The following is a 23,264-nucleotide window of genomic DNA, read 5'->3' on the forward strand; positions in this document are numbered from 1 at the left end:
AAGAAAAAAGAGCTCTGTTGCTTGACCACGTGATGGGGGCTGTGGAAGGGGATGTAAGGAACTCATCTGCACATGAACCTGAGTCCTGTTTTTCCTTTCTCTTAGAAAGCCCAGCCAGCCAGAGCCATCTCCTTGTACACCCCCGACTACTATCCAGAGGACGTGCTGAGCTGCCAGCCCCCCTCAATACCCAGCTCCCTAAACTGGATCGATAGCTCTGGGCCCAGCTGTTGACATCGATTTCTTTTTCCCCTAGAGCCTCCTTTCCACTTACTATGAAAAAATATCCTTTGTTTCACCCTTTGTCTCTCTTGTTCAAGGGAGAGGTGGACAGAGACTTTTCTTTGGTCTCTACCTTGTCTCCATTTTTTTTTCCTAAACCAAGATTCTTGGGCCTGGAATAGGAGGAGGTGGTGCTCCAAACCTGCAATTCTCAATAGCAGCTCTCATTTTGTCTGGGGGCCGTGCTTCAAATGGGTCTAGGCATATCAATTACATACCCGTGCCTGAATGCCACCACTTCAGTGTCCTGTGTCCCTTGATTTTGAAAGCAAGCTTGTGGGTAGGAGACGTGTTTTGTACGTCTGCAGTCTAAAATATTGGCATGTAAATGTTAGGAATTCAGACATTTACCTTAAGACCTACCCTTGGCATGGTGGGGGGGCGTGGGTAGGTGGAGACAGCTCACTGCAGTTGAAAATTATATTTACACCATCGCACCCAGGGTCCCCGCCCCATAGCTTCATGCTGATATCTGAGAAGAAGCAAGTGTGACATTGATCAAGGCAAACCATAAATTATCAACTTCAAAGTGAGTATTAATTGCCTAGTGACAGTTTCCATTATCCTCCTTTCCTAAAACAGCGGATTCAGCACAAGCTTAGGGCTGGGTCTTGATCATGGGTCATGCCGCTAGTTGGCAGACTTGGCAGGCTTGGCATTGCAAGGACATTGGGAGAAATGAGGGCTGTTGTAATGGAAGCACACTAAGCCTTTTGTGAGGAGGGTATAAATTTCATCACTCTCAGGGCCTGAAACTGTGGACATCAGGAGGCCGAATGCCTCTGCAGGGGAGGTTGATGCCTTTTCCTACAGGTAAAATGGCTCAGTGATCAGGCTTTGGTGGGAGCTTTGAGTCTTCAGTCCTTTGAAGGAAAGAGTTCTTGGGCAGGATGGAGGTTTAAGTGCTGAGGAGCTGAACCTGGGCTGATGTTCACTGCCCGTAGCTGGATGATACAAGGCCCAGTGGAAGGCATGGCCACCAAAAGCCTGGTCTTCTCTGGGATGAACTCTGTGTGCTTTTTTGGGCTGGCCACTCCACTGCTCTGAGCCTATGTCCCAAATCTGTAAAATGAAGGGTGTGAAGTGGATGACCCCAAAAGTCCCTTGCAGTGTGGAGACCACCGTGGTCTCTTCCTTTAAGCTAGGTACAGAAAACAAAGGCACTTTGCCTAGAAGAGCCACATGGCCCAATGGGACTGGTTCTCTGTGGCTGCCAGCCTTTTCCTGCAGGGTCTCTTTTGCCGAATGAAGGTATCTTGTGTAAGGGTTCCACAAAGGAAAATGAGAATATGCCTGCTAAGAAAGATGATCTGGCGAAGGTAAGGATTCACTCTCACTGGGACACCCTACTGCTTTGGCTTAATGGGAGGGAGTGGAAAGTCTCAAATGAATCCCCAAATAAAAGTAATGTCTTACAGCATTCTTAGGATGAGGGGTACGTCATGAGGTTTATGTTATCATAGCAACTGACTCCTGAGGTGTCCACTCAAGGTTTTGGGAACCCCAGTCCATGTCATGGGCTACGGGAAGTCAAATGAGACCAACTTGGGCTTACCAGTCAGGAAATCCAGTGAAGAACTCTATTTTAGCTCCACTATTTCACTTCCAGGATTCCTACAAGTAAACTAAAGATGACTGTGATAGGTAGAATAGTTAGTTGAATCCAGGAAGTTGAAAAACATATTCTTCTCAGCTCTACCTGCTTATTTCTTGTTGGGAAAGTCAGATAACGCTACAGATAACTGAGTGTCCCTAGGGTGCTAGATAACTAGAAACAGGTAGAGATAAGTAGAAAAACTTATAGATGTCCAGAACCTGGAAAACACATCTTTTTTTCTAATTTAAATACAAATTACTTGTGGAAAAATGAGCAAAGAGTATGGTTATCTAGTGGTACCTAGGTAATTAGTTAAATGAAGGTAACTAGAAACAAGCGGAATAAATACTTTAGATGAGGCTGTTAAGAAAAACATTATTCTGGGACTTCCCCTGGCGGTCTAGTCGTTAGCACTCGCACTTCCACCATGGGGAGCACTGGTTCGATCCCTGGTGGGGGAACTAAGATCCCACATGCTGCATGGCCAAAACAAGAAAAAAAGAAAAAGAAAAACATTATTCTGAAATATAACTTTTATTTCTTGTGATAATAATGGGTATTATCAGTGAGTAGTGGTACCTATCTATTTATTTAATTAGGGGAAACTAGATATTCCTTAGAAGAATAATTTGAAGCCACGAAGCTGAAATCCATTTCTCTCAAAACTAAATATTAATTCTTGTTGCAGTACTGAGTTAGACTATAGATAACTATTGGTACCTAGGTAATTTGTCTACTATGGATAGCTAGAGAAAACCAGGAATCTGTATAAATCTGGATGTTGAAAACCACTCCTCACAGCACAGTCTTATCTCTTGTGGGAATAAAGATTTAGTACTATGGATAACTACTGGTAACGAGGTAACTACCTAACTACAGACAACTACAGATAAGTACTTGTAGCCAGAATGTGGAAAACACAATCTTCTCAACCCAAACTTCTCATTTCTCATTGAAATGCTGCATCAGTAATAAGATAACTATTAGTAACCAGGTAAGTAATATACCAGATATCTAGAACAGTTTGAATCTAGGATGCTAGAAAGCACTCTGCTCAATTCTTATGTTTTGAATATTCAGTTAGTAATGTAGAAAATGACAGTTGCTTAGGTAAGATTTAAATAGAGATAATCATATAAAAACAGAATAAAAATTTGAAGCCAGAAAGCTAAAAACATTCTTCTTAACTGTTAGTGCTTATCAAAACCACAATGCGATACCACTTCACACCCAGTAGGATAGCTGTTACCAACAAAACAGAAAATAAGTGTTGGTGAAGATGTGGAGAAGTTGAAACCCTGTGTATTACTGGTTGGAATATAAATGGTGCAGCCACTATGAGAAAAGGTATAGTGGTTCCTCAAAAAAATTAAACATAGAATTACCACATGATCCAGCAATTCCACAGCGGTTCCCTAAGAACTGAAAGCAAGGACTTGAATACACATTCATAGCAGCATTAATCACAATAGCCAAAAGATGGAAACAACCCAAATGTCCATCGACAGATGAATGGGCAAACAAAATGTGATGTATACATACAATAGAATATTCTTCAGCCTTAAAAAGGAATGAAATTCTGACACATGCTACAACATGGATGAAGCTTGAAGACGTTAAGCTAAACGAAATAAGCCGGACACAAAAGGACAAATATTGTATGATTCCATTTATATGAGATACCCAGAGTAGTCAAATTTATAGAGACAGAAAGTAGAACAATAGTCCCCAAAGGCTGGGAGAAGTGGTATTTGGGAGCTTTTGTATGGAGTTTGGGAAGGTGAAAAAATTCTGGAGATGGATGGTGGTGATGGCTGCACAACAATGTGAATGTACTTCATGCCCCTGAACTGTACCCTTAAAACTGGTTAAGATGGTAAGTTTTATTTATGTGTATTTTATTGCAGTAGAATAAGATTAGTCTTAATTTTTGTTGCAGTAATGATTTCGTACTATAGACATTGGCACTAGGTGTCTAGTTACTTAGAGCTATCTAGAATAAGTAGTTGAAGTCAGGAGCTTAAATGTACGTTCTTCTGGACCCTAAATTCTTTTTCTCCTGGTAGATTAATGAGTTAATAATATAGCTAAATAATAGAACTTAGGTTACTAATTACCTAAACAGTATTAGTATATGGAGTTGAAGCCCTGAATTGGAAAACATATCCTTCTCAATCTAACTTTATGTTTCGTGTTGAAAGAACTCCTAAGTCTGAGATAAATAGTGGTACATAGATAACTAGTTTACAGGAGATATCTAGAGATAACTACTAATACTCATTGATGTCAGAAAGCTGAAAAATACATTCTGCTAAAATGTAAATTCTTATTTTCTTTTGGAATAATGAGTTAGTACTGTCGACTGAAAAAAATGCACAACCTAAAAGTTGAGAATTACGTTTTATTTGGTAGACAAAACTGAGGACTTCAGCCCAGAAGACAGCTTCTCAGACTGCTCTGAGGGACTGACTCCAAAGAGGTAAGGGAGGAGCCAGGATATACAGGGGTTTTTGCAACAAAAACCAGGTAGTCAGAACATCAAAAGATTACTGTTAATTAAAGAAACCATACATCGCAAGTTATGGAGACGCGCTTCTCTCTGTATGGGAAGATGTAAAAGTCTGGGCTCCTTGAAGTCATTCCTTTGATAGGCGCCTTAGCGATCTAGGGCCAGTATTTCCTGCTTTTCTCCATCCTGAATCCCCTCAGGGTGCACCGTTGTGGGGGGCTGTAGTGGCTGCTGGCTTGGTGGCTGCAACATCCCTTGTTGACTGATATGGCAGGCGACAGTTTTCATCTACAGTACCATAGATATGTAAGGGGACCTAGATGATTTGTTAGCTATAGATAACTAGTGATAACTAGAATAACCAGTCCAAACCAGTAAGGTGAAGAGCACAATCTTCTGTCTAAATTCTTATTCCTTGTTCTATTCCTTGTTGGGTGTACAGATATCCAGTGGAATCTAGGTAATCTGTTAACTAGAGCTACCTAGACTAAACCAGAAAGATGACTTGTAGATGTTGTTTTGCAGCACCGTAGAGAGTATCTGGGTCAGAGAGCACCAAAGGGCAGCAGTGGCCTGTGGTCTTATTGGCCCAGGGCTCATCTTACTGATAGCTAGCAGATGTTAGGCACAATTTCATGGGGAAGGTAAAACAGCCAGGCTCTAAATGGATAAAAATATGGTTAATTTGGATATGTTTTAAACAATTGGATGTGTAAAAATTTGTTTGGCTCCAGCAGGCTTTTGAGGTAATGGGTCTCAGCCTCCAGTGAAAAAATAAACACCTAGCGGCCAATAGACCGAGGCCATTTTTGGCTCATTTGTATAACGTAAGTTAAAGTCCCCAAGCTGAAAGACACCATCCTCTCAACCCTAAATTCATATTTCTTGTTGGAATGAAATATTAGTACTAGAGATAAGTAGTAATACCTAGACAACTACTTTACTAGAGTTAAGTAGAGGTGACTAAGAAAACTGATGAATCCAGGAAGTTGTAAAATCATTCAACACTAGCTTCTTTGCATCTAAATGCAAAACAAATGCAATGCATGAAACAGATACCTATTCTAAAAATAGCTATAAAATACATTTGGGACAATTGCGGAAGTTGGAATATGGACTAGACATATGCTAATATTATTACATTATTGTTAATTTTATTAAGATGTAATAGCATTGTGGTTATGTAGGAACATCTCCTTTTTTAAGGAGATGTATAGTGGAATTTTTTAGAGTTATAAATGTCATGACAACTGTAACTATTTTTGCAAGGTTCAGGAGACAGACAGAGCAAGCAAATATGACAACATACAACAATTTTTGAAATACAGGTGAAAGTTGTGCCGGGGCGTTGTTGTTCCTGTGTGTTTGAAATGACTTGACATCCAACCCTGTTATTTGTTCAGCTTCCTCCTAGTTTAAAGAACTAGTGTAGGAAGAGTCATCTGCAACTTATGACCATTTTCTCCTTCCGTCCTCCTTGGACCTGATGAGGGGTGTGGTGACTTGCTCCCGGCTGTGATAGGAGACCAGGCTCCACCATGGGAATGTGTGCCAGCTGTAATTACATGGAGATTCTCTCCTTATAAGATGTCGGGATGTGTGAACTTGACAAACCAGGATAAAAGCCTCTTCATTTTAATGGTAATTTTATTTCAACAGAGATTCATATGCCAGGCACTCTTCTAGGCTCTGGGGATACAACAGTGTACAAAAGACACAAAAACCTCTGTCTGCATGGAGTTTCATTCTGCTGGTGGGGATACAGGCAGGGAATACGCAAAATAAATAAGGACATTATGAAGTGAGGAGAGCTAAAGAGAAGAAATGGAGCAGGGACATGGTGTAAAAGGTTTCCAGGAAGGGGGTAGGGGATGAAATTTTAGTTGGGGTGGGCAGAAAAGGCCCCCTGGTGAATTGTTTTTGAGGAAAGTCCTGAAGAGGGCGAGAGAGCAAGCCGTTGCAGATATCTGGGGGGAAGGCGTTGCAGGCAGAAGGAATAGCTAGGTGACTTCTACCCCTGAGCAGAGCATGGAGATCATGGGTCACAGATGGAGACCGTATAAGTCACCTCTCTCTTGTTTCCCTGGTGCATATCTTTGATCAGTCATTGAGCACTTCCCCACAGTACCCAGATATAGCCTCAGAATCTTCCTGAACACTGTGTATTAATTTGCTATTGCTGCCATAGCAAATTACCACAAACGTAGTCACTTAAAGTAACACAAATTTATTCTCTCCCAGTTCTGTGTGGGTTGGCAGCCCAGGTAAAATGTAGCTCAGCTAGATCCTCTGTTGGGTGTCACAAGGCTGAAATCAAGGTGTCAGCTGCGTTCCTTCCTGGAGGCTTTGGGGATAAATTTACTCCCAAGGTCATTCAGATTGTTAGCCAGATTCAGTTCCTTGTGGTGTGGGACTGAGGACCTTGTTTCCTTGTTGTCTGTCAATTGGGAGTCAGTTTTTGCTACTAGACACTGCCCTCATTCCTTCTCATGCTTTTCTTTCCTTTTTTTTTTTTAATATTTATTTACTTATTTGGTTGCACTGGGTCTTAGTTGTGGCATGCGAACTCTTTAGTTGCATCATGCATGTGGGATCTAGTTCCCTGACCAGGGATCGAACCTGGGCCCCCTGCATTGGGAGCACAGCGTCTTAACCACTGTGCCACCAGGGAAGTCCCCCTTCTCATGCTTTTCATGTGGCCTTCCTTCAACAAGAGCTGGCCAAGTTCCTCTTACATTTTGACTCTCCAACTGCTCTATCTGCTACACCTCTCTTGCCTCCAGCCAGAGAAAGTTCTTGACTTTGAAGAACTCGTGTAGTTAGATTAGCCCCATCCAGCTAATCCAGGATAATTTCCCTATGTTAAGGTTCATAACCTTAATTATATGTGCAAAGTCCCTCTTTGCAGATGGCATATAAGATAACGTATTCGCAGGATACAGGGATTCGGGCATGAACATCTCTGGTCAGCTATTCCATCTACCACATTGCAATCCAGAAAGTCATCACTTGTTGGCATAGGAAGAGGAGATGAAACTTGTTTGATCTAGGTAATGATAGGGCAACTTAGGCCTTTTACATCCATATATCTGGACTTTGACTCAGCCCACTGCAACCTATGTGTTAGTTTTCTATTGCTGTACCACAAACTTAGCTGCTTAGACCAACACAAATGTATTATACCGTAGTTTCCTTGTGTCAGGAGTTTGGGCATGGCTCAACTGGATCCTCTGCTCAGGGTCTCACAGCCCGTAATCAGAGTGTCAGTCAGGCCAGGAACTCTTACAATTTTCACATTTTGGTGTGTTTTGGTAAAAGGCAAAAGAGAAGGAAAATTCTTTATAGAATAAATCCAAAGCTGTGTTCGTATTGTCTTTCATCGTTAAGTGTTTCTTTGGTATATTTTTGTCTCGTGGTGTTGGCTGTAATATAGTCCCTCGCCTCTGGAGGCTCATGTTCTTGGAAGAGCCAAATGATTTCTTTTGGGATTTCCACAAATCTTGGTTCAGGATTAAATACCAAATTGTTCTTTTTTTACCGTCGCACTGAGAAGATGACCAGGCAGATCTTATTGGTGAATTCAGTTGTGGTAACTCACGTACCTGTTGTTTTATCAGTCTGAGCTTATTTTGTACCATCTGTTGTTTTGTATCTTGGCAGGAACCTTCATTACTTTCAGAAAACACAGAGAGACCAATTATTAAACTTGGTTTACAGAGTGATCAGATAAGACATTTAAAGTAATAATGTGATTTCTATTGCTGGGGCTCAGAGCAGGCCACCCCAAAACATGCCACAGTGGCATATTGATGATTTTGAATTAAAGTCACTTGAGAAACAGCTGATGTGAGAACACTTTGACCCTCCTCTTCTCTGTCCTCCTTGAAAGCAGGAAATAATTCTCCCATGCAAAATTTACTCTCTGTGTACCAGGAGAGAGACATCTTTATCACCAGAGACAGGGAATTCAGGGCTGAGAAGCCTGTACAAACAAACGCTGTTACTTCTTTGCTAGTTTACTACCCCCAAACCCAAACTCTGCTTATATTCTTCCCCAATTAAGCATTCAAGCCTAAGTTTCTTTGTCCTGTCAATTCCTCACAGATTTATTCTTTCTTTGTCTAAAAAGGTAAAAGCTGCCTGCCTTGGTTGCTTCTTGGGTCCTATTTGCATGACACCTCTGTACATACGAATTAAATTTGTTTATTTTTTCTCCTGTTAATCTGTCTTCTGTCAGTTTTTTATAAATCAAAGTTATTTCATTATGTCAGAATAATTAATTTCTGATCTATGTCTGGGATATTTGAAATGTACATTGAGAGAAATTCTCTTTGGGGCACTAATTAATTTGGGGGATTAATTTTAGAAGACCTATCTATCTCTTTGCAAACCTAGACTAAGGGTAAATTATCATCTACAGCAATGTTTTGCTTATTTCTTATGCCTCATGCCACCACTCTGCCTTAATGTACCTGGCATCTGAAAGAAGTAGAGACATGTTTAAAAAAAAGAGTGTATATGATGAAGACACCAGCCACTTACAGGAAAGATACTCACTTGTTTGTTTGTTTGTTTCTCCCAGGCAGCCTGAGCATGAAAAAAGAATGTTGCTAGAGTGTGCCAGACTGGATGTGAGGGTTAACTGGGGGATTTGTGCTGAGCATTCTCTGACTTTCAGTCTCAGGTTGGAAAGGTTGAATGTGGTCCTTTCCGCTGTGGCCAAAACAGAGAAGGGGTCAGGACTGGGTCTGATGGTGTCCTGGAGCTTATTTGTACAGGCCCTGTAGTTCTGAGGGTCCTTAAAGCACCGAGAAACCTAATGTTTAAAAAAGGATAGTGGGGCTTCCCTGGTGGCGCAGTGGTTGAGAGTCCGCCTGCCGATGCCTGCAGGGGACACAGGTTCGTGCCCCGGTCCGGGAAGATCCCACATGCCGCGGAGTGGCTGGGCCCGTGAGCCATGGCCACTGCGCGCCTGGAGCCTGTGCACCGCAAAAAAATAAATAAAATAAAATATAAGCGGATAGTGGTCAACATTAGGAAATAAGAATTTTTGGTTTCAGAATCATCTGGTAAGAATGACAGTGGGCATACACGGGAACATCCTCGAATTTCTCCCACTCCCCATAAGGTCTGGCGTCTCTGTGTAGCAGTAACATCCTTCTCTCTGTGGAAGCCTGACATTACAACCGCTTGGCTGACATTTGACACCCACAAGTGAGAAAGGTGGGGAGAAGGAATAAAAATTAGTGGACACCATGGCAAAGAGTGTAAGCTTTCCTGAGAAAACAGAGCCTCCTTCACACTGGGAACATAGAAGTGCTGTGAGACTGGTCTTTGATTAACTCCTCTGAGAGGAAAATCCGATGTAACCAAGGCACCTTATCTGTAGTCATTGAAATATTTAATCGCTTTTAACATCAAACCCCACTTGAGGAGCCTCACATTGCTAAAGATTACTCAACACCAAAGGTTCAACTGAGAAGAACATAGTGCTTTTAAAAAAGTGGGCCTGGCTTTTCACTCTCCTAAACTTCTTTTTTTCCCTACCCTGGTCGTTTCACACAAAGAAGACAACATGAATAAAGCAAAAGTGTGACTGCTTCTTTGCAGCGAGGGATTATTCGGGAGCACTGCTTGGGAGAACATCTCCTTATTCTTGCTTTGAGCACCATTAAACCAAAAGTTTCCCTTTCAGTGTTTAACAGCAGAAATTGGGGTTCTCTCAAGGATGTTGAAGGTGACAAAATACATCTGAAGGGGTGATAGTCAGCTTCTCAGCTGGGGAAGGAGCGATGAACATGCTTTCCTGGGCTGGTGCGGGGAGGGGAGAAAAGTGAGAAGGGAACAGAATTTGGAGCATACTGGATGGATGCTCTGCTGCCACCTTCCCATGAATCTTTGTGAGCAGCCTCTTAAGGAAGATTCCCTGAGGGTCCAGTGTTCAGCCTGAACTTGTCAGCATGAACGGAGCTCATCCCTGTCTGGAAACACACTGTTCTCACACTAGGGACTCACCCCGCCCAATCGTGCATATGCACGTGGTCCCAAAGGGGCAGGGTGGGGTTAGGGATGGAGTGATGGGGGAGAGACGGAGGAGAATATATGGGTCAGTGCAAACTCACCAGTGGGCACTTGGGAAACTTCTGTGAGGTACAGGACCTACTGATAGTGATTCAGGGGTGTCACCTCATGAAAGGAGGCCTCCTTGCCATTCTGTTTAAATGGCATTTCCTTAACAATTTTCATACATACCCCGCTTGCCGCATTTGACACACAAAGACAAACATATGGAGGATTTGCCTCTTCATTGATAATACAAGTACAGAGGAGGTACGGCTGGCATGGGCAGCACGGGCAGCCCAGGTGTCAGTGGTATCAGAAGAACCCATCTCCAATCTGGCTCCTGAACGAGGATGGTATTTTAGGGCCCATCCAACATTATGACGGCAAGGTGGTCCAGGGAAACAGGTGGTGCATCTCGAAGCATTGATGCTCTCTCATTTCTCCTGCACTTGGCCCTCCTATTCTTAAACCAGACCTACAATCAGAGCGGGAAAAGGATTGGTTTAGTATATTGAACAGTTAATGTCATAATACAAACAGCATAGCACGCAACTTTATATGCCATTGAGATCTTAAGCTGCATCAGGAGAAATATTTCCTTCTTGCTAAAATACCTCAGGAAAGTTACCACCACACTCCCTCCCTTCCACTTACCCTTCGTGAGCTCCCCCGTCTGTGTGCCAAGTTCTGGCTTAGGCTTATTATTTTGTCTCCTCGCAATTTTAATTTTTAATTGTTTTTCTTATTTTTTGGCCGTGCCACGCGGCATGTGGGATCTCAGCTCCCCAACCAGGGATCGAACCTGTTCCCCTTGCAGTGGAAGCTCAGAGTCAACCACTGGACCGCCGGGGAAGTCCCTCTCCTCTCAAGTTTAATATTCTAATTTTTTTCCAGGTATTGGATGCAGGTTTAGCTTATGAATTGTTGTACCAGGTCCTTGCTGTTGATACAATGTCTGGTAACAGGATAAAAATAGTCTGTACCCTGGCAGCTGATCATCAGCCATCTGGCCGCCTCCTGCCCCCTCCTCACCTTGTTGTGGGGGTGGATTTGGGCATGGTAAATAGTGGGCCCCACGTACAGTCATATTGAGGGGAACGGCTCCCTATTTGAAACGCCTACATTCAGTGTGAAGTAAATAATTAATAGGAAGGAACATGTTTTTTTTTTTTTTTTTTGGCTGTGCTGGGTCTCAGTTGGGGCACACAGAATCTTCATTGCGGTATGCGGGCTCCTAGTTGCAGCAGGTGGGATCTAGTTCCCCCACCAGGGATCGAACCGGGGCCCCCTGCATTGGGAGCACAGAGTCCCACCCACTGGGCCACCAGGGAAGTCCTGGAACATGTTGGATTTTTAGACAGAAGGTCTCCTTCAAGGATGTCCAAGGGGTCATTAATCCTTTGAAATGTCTTGAGAGTTAGAATGGTGGTCTGGCAAGGGGGCCCAGGGGGGTTGTGACTTGTCTTACTGGGACGTGAGAGTTGCTGAAGCTCTGGACACTGCGTTGATATTTTAGCCTGTAGTGTTAAGGAAAGTTGAGATCATCTCGACCCAAGTTAACAAAGACTGTCAAAAATCTTAGGCCACCCAAGAGTTTAGGGGAAAGAGGCATACCATTGTCACCACTGTCAATTCTGCACGCTCCAACCTGCCCCACCCTCCAAACCTTCCTGGGCTCAGGACCAGGTCAGCTCACTCTGCTCTGGCTACGGTTCCAGGATCCTGGACCGGAGCCGCTGTTGTCCGCCATGGCAGGTTATCCTAGGTGCTGCTATTCAACCAGGAGGTCCCAATCCCATCCCTTATTCTTAAGACAAGAAGGTGCAACAGGCATTTTAGTAAGACAGTCAACAACAATGAGGGTAAAGGTCATAAAATAGCTCCTCCCTAAATATCTGCCTACTATTTTTGCAAACAAAACTGTGGATTAGACTTCACTGTCTTCTCAATATCCTAGTTAATGGGGTTTAACACTGTATTTAAATCCTGTTGAAAGTTTCCAAACTGTAAATTTTAAGTGACACAAAAGGCCTTCTCTCCCTGCCTGAGACCTCATTTTCATTCTCCCATCTTAGGACTTGCAGTCTTTCTGCTGCATGCATAGATAGTTTAAACCAGGCCGGTGTAACAGGGCTCATTTTGGGGGGTAAATGAGTTATTTGCGCACACATGCTCACTGCAGCATTATTCACAATAGCCAAAAGGTAGAAGCAACCCAAGTGCTCATTAATAAAGGAACAGATAAACAAATGGCAGTATTTACATATAATGGAATATTATTCAGCCCTAAAAAGGAAGGAAATTCTGACACATGCTACAACATGGATGGATACTGAGGACATTATACTAAGCGAAATAAGCCAGTTACAAAAAGACAAACACTGTACAACTCCACTAATATGATGCGCCCACAGTAGTCAAATTCATAAAAAGAGAAAATAGAAAGGTGGTTCCCAGGGGCTTGGGGTGGGGTGCATAGTGACTTGTCTTCCCCGTACAGAGTTTTAGTTTTGCAAGACAAAAAAATTCTGGAGATTGCTTGCCTGACAACATTAATATCCTTAACAGTACTGAACGGAACACTTTAAAGTGTTAAAATAGTAAATCTTACGTTTACGTACATTTTACCACAATTTACAAAAAACACCACCAAACGACCACAAACCAGTTTCCAGACTTGATCCACGTAACTATTGTATGAAAATATTCCCTTTAATGTGCAGAAGGCATTCTCCTCCCCCCATCCTGGGGCACAGGTGGCTTTTATGGCTTCGGAGGGGAAGGAGGAGGCCCAGCAGAGGGACGAAGGTGCCTGGAAATGAGCCCGAACCACCCGGAGCCCGCCACATACCTGGTGAGTACGTCTGGGCACCGAGTGTTCTGGAAGAGGCCCTCCAGTTCCTGCAGCTGCAACGGTGTGAACTTATTGCACAGGACGCAACGTCAAGGCCGGTTTCTGGGCTGCTGGGCCTGAGCAGCCGTCGCCACATGGCCTGGCTCCTCAGGTGGCTGCTTCCCGGGCTCCTGGCCGCCATCGCCGCCCTCGTGGTTCCCGTCGCCTTCTTGGCTCATGTCGCCCACATGGTTCATGCCGTCCGCAAGGCCCGGACCTCCTTCCTCCACATAGAGTTCTCTGGCTTCTGGCGCTGGACCCTGCACAGATTCAGATCTTATTTCCACTTCGTACCCTCCCAGGATGTACTACCCGGGGTCATAGTGGTGGCCCCGGGGCGGAGGCTCCATGGCTGGCGCGCCATGGAAGCCCTGTGCCTCCATGAGCTCTGCTAGGTGCGAACAGAGGCTGAGGCTGGCGCTCTTTCTGATGCCTGGTACGGGTTACAACGGTCTCGGCTGGGTTCGCCGCTTACTCACTCTGCTTTGGACGATTGATATTGGCTTTTTTTTTACCGCCAGTCGCCGGGGGTGGCACTTGCTTAAGTGTGGCAGCGGCTGGGGCGTGGGCCCAAAATGGGGGCACCCTGGATAAGCAGGGTGCTGGTGGGGGCATGGGCATCTGCGGAATCGGGGCTCTGGTTTACAGTTCAGCTCACTACTGCCCACGCGAGCAGAGTGTCTGCCCTGAGGAAGGGGCTGTACTGGGTTATGCAAGCTCTTTTTGGGGGGAGGGGAGGGGAGGGGGCATGAGCTCACAGTAACCACAGGAACCCTCGCGGAAATGTTTGGAGACCGTTGCAGAGTCCAGCCTTTCATATTTGGCAGCCTGCCCATGCCACGGGCTAGTAATTAAGCTGAAATGACTAACTAGGTTGCTCCTTGCTCTGAGCTTCTGCAGAGCCCGCTGTGCACCCTGGAGTGCTGGGAGCGTGATCTTGGAGCTGCATTTGCAAAGGATTCTGGGTCAGATAAGTTCTGCAGGAAACTTACTGCACCCCTTGAGAAAGTTCAAGCACTCCAGATTCTTGGTAATGAATCCACATCATAGTGGAAGTGTGGACTACAGCCCAAGGCTTAGTGCATCCAAGTGCACGCTTGCACTGCATGGGCTCGGGACCGCAGAATGGAGTATGCATCCTCTACTGTGCTCCACCCCAGCATCTCTAGTTGCAGGTCTTCTGCACAAATTCAGGCTGTCCTGTGCTGAGCTCCTGCTGTGAACCCAGGTGAATTTACTCTTCCCCCTTCCACCTCCCCCCTCCCTTTCTCTATAAATAGCATCCTGATCTCTTGCTTGCTTAGGAAAAAGTTAAATTGTATTTGTTTCTCTATTTTTGGCTGAGTTGGGTCTTCGTTGCTGGGCGCCGTCTTCCTCTGGTTGCCGCGAGCGGGGGGGGGGGGGCTACTCTTGTTGTGGTGCGCGGGCTTCTCATTGCGGTGGCTTCTCTTGTTGCAGAGCACGGGGCTCTAGGCACACGGGTTTCAGTAGTTGTGGCACGTGGGCTCCAGAGCGCAGGCTAAGTAGTTATGGCGCACAGGCTTAGTTGCTCCATGTTATGTGGGCTCTTGCCGGACCAGGGATCGAGCCTGTGTCCACTGCATTGGCAGGCGGATTCTTAACCACTGCGCCACCAGGGAAGTCCGTGGGATAGGTATTTAAAAGCAAGCATGGGGACTTCCCTGGCGGTCCAGTGGTTAAGACTCCAGGCTTCCACTGCAGGGGGTGCGGGTTCAATCCCTGGTCCGGGAACTAAGATTTAAAAAAAAAAAAAAAAAAAGCAAGCACGAACAGAACATGGTGTATTTCATTTCACCTTCAACTCCAAACACTGAATATTTGTGGTTTTCTCCCTTCAGAAAGGAGCTTACAAGATGCATGCGTGTGACTGAAGCCAGAATATAGGTCAGTAAACCTGAAAAAATTGTGGAGGCAACCATTCTAAAACCTGCTTCAGGACTTACACACCTTTGTCCTAGATATTCTTAAGTTGTGTGTTTTGTTGCCTTTTCCATGTTTGGAGAATAAGTTTTGAACTTTGGGTCTTTGTGAGTGGAAACTGGGATATGTAAACCCCAGCTTCTGGGAATTCCCTATCACCACTAGAAACATGATTTCCTAAAGGAAAAAACCAATAGAACTGAACCACTTCTTTTAGTCTCTGTATACAATTAAATATATATATGGATAATTTATAAGTAACATAAAATCTGGCAACCACCTGTTCTCTGTATCTATAACTCTGTTCTGTTTGTTCATTTCTTTTTAGATTCCACATATAAATGAAATCATACAGTATTCGTCTTACTGTCTGACTTATTTCACTTAGCATAACACCTTCTAAGTTCATCCATGTTGTTGCACATGGCAAGATTTCATTCTTTTTTATGGCTGAGTGATGTCCCATTGTGTATATATACCACATCTTCTTTATCTATTCATCTATTGATGGGCATTTAGGTTGCTTCCATATCTTGACTATTGTGAATAATGCTGCAATGAACTTAGGGGTGCATATATCTCTTCAATGAACTTAGGGGTGCATATATCTCTTCTAATTAGTGTTTTTGCTTTCTTTGGATAAATACCCAGGAGTAAAATTGCTGGGTCATATGGTAGTTCTATTTTTAAGTTTTTGAGGAATATCCATACTGTTTTCCATAGCGGCTGCACCGATTTACATTCCCACCAGCAGTGAACGAGGATTCCCTTTTCTCTACATTCACTACATGTTTTTTATTTATTTATTTATTTATTTGCGGTATGTGGGCCTCTCACTGTTGTGGCCTCTCCCGTTGCGGAGCACAGGCTCCCGACGCGCAGGCTCAGCGGCCATGGCTCACGGGCCCAGTCGCTCCGTGGCATGTGGGATCTTCCCGGACCGGGGCATGAACCCGTGTCCCCTGCATCGGCAGGCGGACTCTCAACCACTGCGCCACCAGGGAAGCCCCACTACATGTTTTTTAAAAATTAGAATCAGATCTGAGTAACATAAGCGTAATCCTCTGAAATGTAGCCTGTCCAGCTATGCTTTCTGTCCAATCGATCTGCTAGATTCTAGCAATCTATGAAATGCTACCAGAAATTTGTTTCTTTCACTCAAACCGTAGTACCAGATTGACAGACCATTGATGACATAATTGCCTGAGAGTTGCAGTAGTGAAATGTTGGAAATATTTCTACTAAAAGGCATATATATCTAAGTTGACTCTCGGATATCACCAAATTTTGAGCACTTTCTCTAGCTAGCCCAAAAATTGAGCCTAAGCATCCTTAAATTTGGTGGACAATGAACTTAAGACATAATTTACTTAGGGACTTCCCTGGTGGTGCAGTGGTTAAGACTCCACGCTCCCAATGCAGGGGGCCTGGGTTCTATCCCTGGTCCGGGAACTAGATCCCACGTGCATGCCTCAACTAAGAGTTCGCATGCCACAACTAAGGAGCCCTCGAGCCGCAGCTAAGGAGCCTGCCTGCCGCAACTAAGACCCGATGCAACCAAATAAATAAATAAATATTAAAAAAAACCTTCTTATTAAAAAAACCCCCAGAAAACATAAGTTACTTATATTTTACAATGAAAAAAAAAACTAAAATGGAAATCAAAGACATCTGGGAGATCTATAACAAGTCATTAAATCTTCTTTCATGACATAACATACACAAGTACGTAGCACAATGTCTAGCCACAGAAGAAGCCCTCAGAAATGTTCACTACTGTTACTCCATAATATATCCTTATCATCACGGTGTATTACCTGTGGCATATTTGGCATAATGGAAAGAGGCCTGATTAGGAACCACACATTCTGGTTCTTTAAGAGACACACACTGAAATATTTACAGATGAGATGATGTCTAGATTTGCATCTAAATAATCAAGGGGCAGATGCAAGTGTGTTGGAGAACTGGTTAGGGTGTTGATGAAACAACGTTGGTGATGGATAATTGTTGATACCGTGTGAGGAGTACATGGAGTTTATCCTAAGATTCTCTCTGCTATTATTTTGAATAATAAAAAAACATGTTTTTAAATGATCGGGGTTACAAACAAATGCTGACAAAGGCAGGCCGATAATTTAATAGCAAGGAGCGTGGGGACTGGCAAATTGGGGAAGAATATGTCTCTTCCAAAGAAGATGGCCAGTACTCAGCTCCAGCTCAGTGTTGATGGGCAGGAATGTTGGGCCAGGACTGCCAGATTTTCCCAGTTTTTCAAGACTGGCCCCAAATCAAAATGTTTATATGAAACCTTCCATTCTTTAAATGTTGGCAACTAACTGAAATATGTTTTATTGAAAAGCATGCTGCCTATCTAAAACAGGTCTGTGGAATAGACTCAGTCTGCAGCTGCCAATTTGCAGCCTCTGCCTGAGAAGCTAATAACATTAAACAATTTTCATTTTCTGGAGCAGAAGAATGTAACTGAAAGCACACCTAAAGCTAACAATCATAGGATGCCACTGTTCTGCCCTGTTGTTTCTCATTATAAGTCCCGCTCCCATACATGCTTTGGTCTCTCCCCTCCATCCCTGCCTGTGAGTTTCTCTAACTCGATCCTTCACTCTGGTTACCTAGTTCTGATCTCAAATTTCTGACCACTGAGGACTAAGACATCATGAGTGTCCAGGACAGGAAGTCCCATGGTAATGAACCAGGTCCCACTTGTCCTAGTCATCCTTGCTGACAAATTTTGTAGCTGTTATTAGTGATAAGCATGCATCTTGGGAGAGTCTTTTTTTCAAATAAATTTATTTATTCATTTATTTATTTTTGGCCACGTTGGATCTTCGTTGCTGTGCAATGGCTTTCTTCAGTTGCGGCGAGTGGGGGCTTCTCTTCGTTGCAGTGCGCGGGCTTCTCATTGCGGTGGTTTCTCTTGTTGTGGAGCACGGGCTCTAGGCGCATGGGCTTCAGTAGTTGTGGCGCACAGGCTCAGTAGTTGTGGTGCACGGGCGTAGTTGCTCCGCGGCATGTGGGATCTTCTCGGACCAGGGATCGAACCCGTGTCCCCTGCATTGGCAGGCAGATTCTTAACCACTGCACCACCAGGGAGGCCCCTTGGGAGAGTATTAAGAAACATTATGCCTCAGGGACAAGGTAACAGGCTGGGAAGGTCAGAGTACCCTGGAGAAGAAAAAGGGGATTTTATGAATCCCCTTTTTTCCCTCATGTGGTCAAGAACATTTTCCTGAAGTTCAGCAGTTTTTTTCAATCTCCTTTGTTTCTTTTCCTTCTGTTAAATGAAGTAAACTTTAAACATAATACTCTATATTTTAAGTGTATGTGGTATGATTCCAGTCTTAGTAGATTCTCCTGCTGCACACACGCCCCCATTCACCCTCTCTTCTTCATCCTTGTGTGCATAGGGATGTCGGTGGGAAGGTACATCAATATCATCAGCCCTGATTATTTCATCTTCATCAGATGTGAGTAGATTTGTTCTTTTTACTTTGGACTTTTATGAAGTCCTTGTATTTTCATAATGCCAATTATCAGTTTATGACTAAAATGAAGTATTACATAAAAGAACAAATGTATAGAAATTTGAAAATTTAAAACTGCATCAACATTTTAATCTTGTTGATTTTGAAGAATAGGAAATAAACTTGCATTGGCAGATAAAATGCAGGACCCTGACTTATATTTGAATTTCAAATAAACAACAATGTTTTAATATAAGTATGTCTCGAATATTGCATGGGACATTCTTATCCAGAAATATATTTGTTGTTTATCAGAATTAAAACGTAACTCAGCCTCCTGTATTCTTTGTGCTAAATATTGCAACTGTAATACAAACATATTGTCATTTCCGTAGGAAATATTTTCATTACTTTGTACTTTTCTCCCCATTCCATTTATATTTTTTAATTCAGGGGAGATTTAAAAAATATGTACTTTGATTTGAGCCATTCCTGTATTATACACACATATATACATAGAGATATATGACACAGTACACACCCATATTATATAATATATATGTAGTGTGTATATGTGTGTATACGTATATACATATACACACATACCCCAGACACAAGATGAATTCACTGTATTGTTGAAATGGCCTCCGTGAAATATGTCCTGTGTCCCATCGCCCTTCCCTTCAGTTATTTCAAATACGGGGCTGAGAAAGGACACGGTCTCCTGTTCAGCTTAGACTCGGAGAGTCTCCTGAGGAACAGGAAGACCGGGAGGAGGTGAGTGATGCGGCCGCACCTTCGCTCTGAGGAGCCCACCTGCCTTCAGAGTTCGCTTCATCTCTCATCCCGCTTCTGAACGGTCCCAGTTAAGCATTTTCTACCTTCCTTGTGCGCATCTTCATCCTTTAATTCAATCCATCCGCAACCACCTCTTATAAATCCTACTCCCTCAACATTCTCATTCTTCCTCAGGTTCTTTCACAAGGTGCCCTGGTCTCCCACTCTCCCTTCCATCTCCCGACTTGGAACAGACGTGGCCAAGCACCTAATACCTGTAACGGAGCAGGAGGCCTTCCCCCATGTCCGCTGCTTTAGCTCCTCTCTGAAGTACATAGATAACAGTATCTGATGCACAGCTCCTGAGTTGTTTTACTGATTTGAAAGCCCCCCCACAGAATGGAAGATGTTAACTACTTGATGACCCTGACCGCATAGCCCCCAGGCCTACTGGAGCCTGAGGATTGATAATGTTAACCCCTGAGACAGCGCCCTGTTACCTCACCGTCAACCAATCAGAGAATTGTGCGCCAGCTGATCACATACCCTGTGACACCCCCCTCCTTCACCTGGCTTTTAAAAAAAGTGCTTTGCTGAAACGCTTCAGGGAGTTTGGGGGGGTTTTTGGGCATGAACCAATCATATCTCCTTGCATGGCCCTGCAATAAACCTTTCTCTGCTCCAAATTCTGACTTTCAGTAGTGTTTGGCCTCACTGTGCATGGGGCACACGAATTTGTATTCGGTAGCGTACCTACTGGAATTTACTTGTCTTTATGTTTTTATTCCCTACTAGTCTGAACTCATGGAAGAAAGAAGCCCTGTTTGATTCATCAGAGAATTCGCAGTGCCTGACACTAAGTTGGCGCTCAACGATTGCTTCTTGAATGGTGAACAGACATTTTTGGTTTAAGATGATAACAGGATATGTAAGTGAAAATTCTTTGTTGGGAGTTGGGAAGGGTGGCGAATGAAAGCTAAAGTAGGAGAGGAGAAAAAAGCCTTCCTAAGCTCTCTCTATAATGGTTAGGTATTGTTCCTATTATTATAATAAATGTTGTTCTTTTAAATGTCCCTACGTGGTGCTGTGTATCATTTTCTTCTTCCCTCTCCTCTATTTCTGTGTCTATTTTATTTTCCTTTATTTTTTCCAGTTTTATTGTATAATTGACAAAAATTATATTCAATGTGTACAACTTGCTATTTTGATATATATTTACATTGTGAAATGATAGCCACAATCAAGCTAATTAACATATCTAGCACCTCACATAGTTGCCCCTCTCCCCCTTTTTGTGGTAAGAACACTTAAGATCTACCCTCTTAGCACATTTCAAGTATCAGTCCAGAAGTGTTAACTGTAGTCATCGTGCTGTATATTAGATCTCCAGAACTTATTCATCTTGCCTAATTGAATCTTTGTGCCCTTTGACCAACATTGCCCCATTTTCCCCAAACCCCAACCCCTGGCAACCACCATGCTACTCTATTCTTCTATGACTTTGAACTCTTTTAGATTACACATGTAAGTGAGATCACACAGTGTTTGTCTTTCTGTGTCTGGCTTATTTCACTTAGCATAATGTCCTCTGGGTTCAATTTCATTTCCTTTGGTTATATAGCCAGAAGGGAGACTGCTGGATCATAGGGTAGTTCTATTTTTAATTTTCTTGAGAAACCTTCATACTGTTTTCCATAATGATTGTATCAATTTACATTCCCACCAACAGTGTACATGGATTCCCTTTTCTCCATATCCTCACCAATACTTGTTACCTCTTGTGTTCTTGATAGTAGCCATTCTAACAGGTGTGAGGTGATATCTCATTGTGGTTTTGATTTGCATTTCCCTGATGATTAGTGATGGTGAGCACCTTTTCATATACCTGTTGGCCATTTGTATGTCTTCTTTTGAGAAATATCTATTCAGATCCTTTGCCCATTTTAAAATTAATTAATTAACTTTTATTGAAGTATAGTTGATGTACCTTTGCCCATTTAAAAAATTTGTTTTAAATTGCTATTTTATACTGAAGTATAGTTAGTTAACAGTGTTGTGTTAGTTTCAGGTGTACAGCAAAGTGATTCAGTTATACATATACATGTATCTATTCTTTTTCAAATTCTTTTCCCATTTAAGTTATTACAGAATACTGAGCAGAGTTCCCTGCCACTATACAGTAGGACCTTGTTGGGCTATACAGTAGGTCCTTGTTGGTTATCTATTTTATTTTATTAAAAAATTTTTTTTGATGTGGACCATTTTTAAAGTCTTTATTGAATTTGTTAAATATTGCTTCTTTTTGAAAAAAATATTTATTTTTGGCTGCATTGGGTCTTCATTGCTGCATGTGGGCCTTCTCTAGTTGTGGTGAACGGAGGCCACTCTTTGTTGCACTGCACAGGCCTCTCACTGCAGTGGCCTCTCTTTGTTGCAGAGCAAGGGCTCTAGGTGTGCGAGCTTCAGTAGTTGTGGCACATGGGCTCAGTAGTTGTGGCACACAGGCCTAGCTGCTCCACGGCATGTGGGATCCTTCCGGACCAGAGCTTGAACCCATGTCCCCTGCATTGGCAGGCGGACTCTCAACCACTGCGCCACCAGGGAAGTCCCGGCTTCTGTTTTGTGTTTTGGTTTTTGGCCGCAAAGCATGTGGGATCTTAGCTCCCTGACCAGGGATCAAACCTGCACCCCTTGCATCGGAAGGCAAAGTCTTAACCATTGGACCGCCAGGGAAGTCCCGGTTATCTTTTTTAAAAAATATATTTAGTTATTTATTTATTTTGGCTGCGCCGGGTCTTAGTTGCGGCTGGTGGACTTCTTAGTTGCGGCATGCATGTGGGATCTAGTTCCCTGACCAGGGATCGAACCTGGGCCCCCTGCATTGTGAGCGTGGAGTCTTACCCACTGGACCACCAGGGAAGTCCCCTGGTTATCTGTTTTAAATATAGCAATATATACATGTCAATCCCAAACTCCCAATCTATCCCTCCACCCCCACCTTTGCCCATTTTTCAATTGCGTTATTTTGTGCTTTCTTGTCGTGTTTTGTTTTGTGTTTTGCTATTGAGTTGTTCAAGTTCCTTGTGTATTTTGGTTATTAACCTCTTATCAGATATATGGTTTGCAAATATTTTCTCCCATTCCATAGCTTGCCATTTCACTCTGGCAATTGTTTCCTTTGCTGTGCAGAAAGCTTTTTAGTTTGATGCAGTCTTATTTGTCTACTTTTACTTTCGTTGTCTGTGCTTTTGGCATCATGACCAAAAAATCATTGCCATGACCAATGTCAAGAAACTTTTCCCATATGTTTTCTTCTAGTTTTACTGTTTCAGGTTTTATGTTAATTAAAAAAATTGGCACTTTATCCTTACCCTGACTTCTTTTTCTTTTCTTTTACTTTTTAACCTCTTTTATTGTATAATATTACATAAGTTACAGGTTTACAACATAGTGAGTCACAATTTTTAAAGGTTATAGTACATTTATAGTTATTGTAAAACATTGGCTATATTCCCTGTGTTGTACAATATATCCTTGTAGCTTATTTATTTTATACATAATTGTTTGTACCTCTTAATCCCCTACCCCTATCTTGCCTCTCCCACCCTCTCTCTTCCCACTGGTAACCACTAGTTTGTTCTCTATATCTGTGAACAAATTTATCGGGGGCTGTTGATCCATACTTGGATGATACTGATGATGAGATGGACCCAGAAT

At 43.0% G+C, this 23,264-nt stretch overlaps 1 long non-coding RNA gene across 1 annotated transcript; it reads left to right on the forward strand.

Moving 5' to 3' along the window:
• The first annotated feature begins 4,487 nt into the window (after nt 1-4,487).
• LOC113610951 (uncharacterized) lies at nt 4,488-20,231 on the forward strand. The gene is made up of 3 exons (XR_003429304.1): nt 4,488-4,498; nt 9,872-9,877; nt 20,134-20,231. It is a non-coding gene; the product is annotated as an uncharacterized LOC113610951 (long non-coding RNA).
• Nucleotides 20,232-23,264: the final 3,033 nt, after the last annotated feature.

The sequence above is a fragment of the Aethalodelphis obliquidens genome, unplaced genomic scaffold (genome assembly GCF_003676395.1).
Source record: "Aethalodelphis obliquidens isolate GAN/ISIS:26980383/991018 unplaced genomic scaffold, ASM367639v1 scaffold66, whole genome shotgun sequence".
Classification (NCBI taxonomy): Eukaryota; Metazoa; Chordata; class Mammalia; order Artiodactyla; family Delphinidae; genus Aethalodelphis; species Aethalodelphis obliquidens.